Genomic DNA, 4797 nt, shown 5'->3' with positions numbered 1-4797 from the left:
AAATTCAGTCAACCAGTCTAAATATATTGAATTTAAATCATACAATAAGATGCTCCAATAAAAACTCTCTCTCGCCCTCTCTCTCTCTCTCTCTCTGTCTCACACACACACACACACACACACACACACACACACACACACAGGGAGAGAAAATCAAGTTTCTAGCTCAGTCAAGCAGCCTGGGAGCTGCTAAATTTGAATCCACCAATCAGAGAGGCTGTGTACTTTTTCCCGCCAAAACAGGTGCAGCCGTTTTTACACACACAGAGCACAGAGACAGGATTTCTGCAGTGAATTTCTCATAGTGAGGATTTCTCTCAAACAAATGGCCATAATTTCCTAACCGTAGGGGCTAGAACAGTCATTCTTACACCGTTTTGTTCAGAAGAGATGGGGGAATCTTAAAGTGTTGACAATTTATCATTAAAATATGAATTATTGACGATATTTGACTTCTAATGCACCATAACTGAGTAGAGGCAAGGAAAATCTGCCTTGACTTGCCCTCAAACAACGCTTTCTAACTCTAAATCTATTTGGAGTATCGATATCATTCTTTCACCGTAAGAGACAGCAGGCTTTGGTGAACAGTCATGGAAATTTTCAGGTCTCTGTGGAAATCTATCAAAAAGATATGACGAGAGAAAAAAGTGTCTCATTTCCAGAGTTTGAAATCTGAAGAAATCTGAGCGAAGGACAAATTTCCTACCCTCAAACAAACCCAATTCATGGCCAAATGGTAATAGGTGAGAAAGAAATTCTTGAATTGTGAGTGTCAGGAGTGTCTGAAGATATACTGGGACAAGCCTTATGTCTTAACTTTGCTTCGTTAAGGAGATATGGCGATTCGAAAATGCCTCTCATTACAGAAATCACGCGGTGATTTTGAACAAACTCTCCATTGACTTTCTATGGAGAGTTTTCAGAGTTTGTGTTGGTCTGAGGAGATTTGCCAAAATTCTATAAATCTCACAACCATGATGGTGACATTTTCTGAAAGCCAGCAAAAATACCTACGTTTTGATGTATAATTTGTGGAAGTTGAGTGAAAATTGAGCAAGTAGCAAGAAGTTGTTCGGACATGAAGAGAAAATTGCCAAAGGTACAGTGGCTCACTTAGAACCAACTGCATAGCAACCATAACAACGCATGTATTTTGTGAAAAATCACAATTTTGCAACTCAAAACTTAAAGAGGGATAAGATGAAAATGGTAACAGATATGAAAAAGCTGAATCATTAATGAATAGCCCAATAATTTGTGAACATTTTAAAGTTTGAATGGTTGTTCTACGTGAAAGTAGGAAAAAGTAGTTAAGTTTCAAAAACAAGCAAGTTTTAGCAGAATTGTGGAAGTTTCCCATTCATTTCAATGGGACAAATTAAAGGAAAAAAGCTTAATATTTTAAAAAGTATAAGAGCAAAAAGTACCAAAAGTCATTGCCGGAATTAGCAGAAATAGCAGAATAGTTTAAAATTTGAATGGTGAAAATCGGCTGAAAATTGTGGAAGTAGTTAAACAGCAAAAAACGTACGGAAGCAACTTGAAGAATAATAATAAAGTAGAATAATAATAAAGAATAAAGAGAAACAGGAACTCAATAGTGTGGATGCATAAAGCATCCACACAATTACACTTCAGACCCACTCACACCAGTTTGTTACTGATGATTCATCTCAGCTACAAGTATTATTGAGTGGTTTCCACAGCAACGTAGCAGTACTGTAACATGGAGCAGGAAGAGGAAGTACCCGGACAACGTGTCACCGTGTGCGGCTACATTAGAAAAACAGTGCGTCTTGTTATGGGACATTTCCATGTTCCACCAATCTCAGCTGGTGCAGGCAATGGTTTCAGGCCCACTTTGCCACTGTGTAGTCGCCCTGATACTCCTGCTTTCCTCGACCTTATTGAGGAATTTTCTCCACATTTTGGTGGAACGTGTATGGCAGGCGTCCGCATCAACACGTGACCCTTCTCCAGGCCGTGGATAAGGCATGCAGGGACATCACAGCAGACCAGAGTCTGGTGGATTCGTCATGCCTGAAGGTTCTTTCCAAGATGTTTGGCAAATGAGAACATTTGTTCTGACATGGATGAGAGAGTGTGGCCAAGTCCGCGTGACAGAGTTGACAGATTTCAGAATTGTTGCTTTTCTTTCAAAGGAGGTCGTGTTGTGATTTACTGTGTATGTCATCAGTCAGATATACTCAGTTATTCCACTGATCTCTGTTGTTCTCTCTGCTCTTCTTTTTATGACAGCATTGCATGTAGCACCATGATGAAACATGCGACATGTACTCTGATGCTGTATGAACAACCAAACAGTCAAACTATGGGTGGTGTGAATGCAGAACACAGTGTTTTGAACATTAGGCTGTTTGACAGTAAAGGACCATTTAGATTTTTGTGTTTAGTTTTGAAAAATAAAGTAAATGTTGCTTTGCTACTATGTAAGTTGCAAATGTTACTGACGAGTACACACCGCTGTCAGTGTGAGCATTACAAGTGTCACTGCCCTCTGTATAAAGTGGTACATGAGGAACACTACAAAGATTTTGATGAATTATTACAGGATCAGTTAAATACTCTGAATATGGATATGGGCGAAGAGATCACTGAGAAAACTAAACTTAAATCAGAATAAGTGGCTGACAAGAACGTACTTCGCTCCCATCATATCGCTGCCAGTATTTCAGATGTGGGCACTAAATGCCTGAATGAAAAGGCTGCTTTGTTTCATTGGCTGTGGGAATATCCAAAGATCCAGAACTTTTGGAAAGATTTCAAATGTTTGTCAGAAACACTAAATATGAAAATCCCTTTAGGTCTTAAACTCTGTGTTCTTGGAATATCCTCAAAAGACTTTTAGGTACGATCAAGACAAACCAGACGTTTGGACTACAGACGGCTTCAAGCCGAGACGGTTATTTGATGGTTATTTTGGAAAAGTGCAGCTGCATAATCACTGAAACATGGCTTAGAGAGCTTTTGCGTTGCAATGATGTTGAAAGACTAACTTATTGATAAAGTAGGAGAACTTTTTTTTTTAATGCAAATCTTTTTTCCCTTTCAGTCCTATGTTGACTGTTGTAGTATATTTATGTTAATATGCATTTTTATTAAATGAATGTCCAGCGTCTGTATGCATTTGTGTGCATGTTTGTTCTAAATGTTATTAAAATGTTTTGTTTGAAAAAGGTAACAAAAAAAATACTCCAAACAGTTTGCATTGAAATCAATGAGAGAATTTGACAAAAGCAAACAATGATAGACGTGGATCACCTCGAAGACAAAAGGCTTCGTTATCCTCTTTGGGCCAAAGTCGGGAAACAGTTTAAGCATTTTTGATTCACACATAAATTTAGTCATTTATCACATTTCTCTGATTAACAGTTTTTTAACCACTAAAATTAAGAAATTACAGGAAAAGGACCCAGAGTCAGACTGAAACAACATTTAAATTAGCAATGCTGGCAGAAAAACAACAAAAGGAAACTATGACAAGAACGCAGAGGAAGCCACAACTACATCTACACAAGAGGGCGATTAGAGGACACGAGCACTGCTGAGTTCACAGGTGAACAGAATCCAGGTAACGATACAGGGAAACATGACATAGAAGATCAAATAAACCAGAATTCAAATAGAAATAAAGTGAAGCTGAGACCTAAAGGCTCAAACTAAACAAAGTGAAATATAACAAACAACATAAGAACCAAAATCAGTCAAACACACGGGACGTCACATTAATTAAACTAAAGCTTCAAAATAGACTTTCCAAGATGGCAGCCAAAGACAAGCCACGCGTCCTTGCACAGAGTAATTCCTCTTTCTGCAAAGACATTTTGATTAAATATCCCTTGTTAACCTGATAATGTAACTATAGTTTAATTTCAGAGTGCCCTTTCACTTCATGTCCATTTTTAATCCTTTATGAAAAATGGTTCATATAAATATGAACCGCCTTTGATTAATGGTTTTGTTTCTATCAGCCTTCACTGTGACAGCGAGTCAGACTGTTTCCATTTACTGTGGATAAAAAGATACCTGCAAATTCATGAAAAGCAAACTGACGTTTTGAGCTTTTGCTAACTAAATTGAAACATAATCCAACGTGTATGCTTTGCCTCGTGGTCTGCTTACCTCCTCGGATTTTCTGATTATAAGACCAATAAGTTCTGTTACTGTTAATGCTGCCAATACTCAGCGTAGGTTGGTTCTCTGGGAGGTTATATTTTATGACTTTAAGGTCTCTTAAATTCTTCCAGAGTGAAGCTATGAGAGCGTGACCCCCAGCCTGGTTCCACTGATGACATAGCCTCCATCTAACTTGAAGTTTGCCTGTTAATTAAGTCTGTAAACAGGTGGGCGAGAGCTGCTTTGTGGCTGGCTTTATGCTCGACCATCAAACGTCTCAAAGACTAATGATGTTTACCTCTCCAGGTCCCCTTGAAGGATGGAAATGTACCTTTTTCCAAGCACGCGAGCACATGTCTGTACACAGACACACGTAATCATACAGCTGGTGGCCGGGTTACATCCACTTTTCTTTCCCTATTGCTGCCTCCACAGGGGAAATCCATTAAGACAAACGATGCTGTCATTATTCTCTTAGCATGCAAAATGCACCTGAAAATAACCGTGACCTTCACAGTTATTGGTCATCTCTTGGAGAGGTATTTTCAGGATTTTTTAGAAATTAATTGGAGGATAATTTGTCTTTTGTTTAACATAAAATATACAAGGACAATTTTTAAATGTAGCTTGTTTTTTGATGCCTGTGGCTCTATTCCA

At 38.4% G+C, this 4797-nt stretch overlaps 1 long non-coding RNA gene across 2 annotated transcripts in view; it reads right to left on the bottom strand.

Moving 5' to 3' along the window:
* LOC102082780 (uncharacterized) overlaps nucleotides 1-4529 on the bottom strand; it is a 13898-nt gene extending 9369 nt beyond the window's left edge. Inside the window, exon 1 of one of the 2 annotated variants that reach the window (XR_001223410.3) lies at nucleotides 4439-4529. This is a non-coding gene — a long non-coding RNA (uncharacterized LOC102082780). Of the gene's footprint in view, nucleotides 1-4146; nucleotides 4351-4438 lie in introns of those variants that run through there. The other variant, XR_270376.4, reaches the window with a different exon arrangement.
* Between the last annotated feature and the right edge of the window lie 268 nt (nucleotides 4530-4797).

Source organism: Oreochromis niloticus, linkage group LG23 (assembly GCF_001858045.2).
Source record: "Oreochromis niloticus isolate F11D_XX linkage group LG23, O_niloticus_UMD_NMBU, whole genome shotgun sequence".
Classification (NCBI taxonomy): domain Eukaryota; kingdom Metazoa; phylum Chordata; class Actinopteri; order Cichliformes; family Cichlidae; genus Oreochromis; species Oreochromis niloticus.
This window is presented reverse-complemented; position numbering and strand designations above follow the sequence as displayed.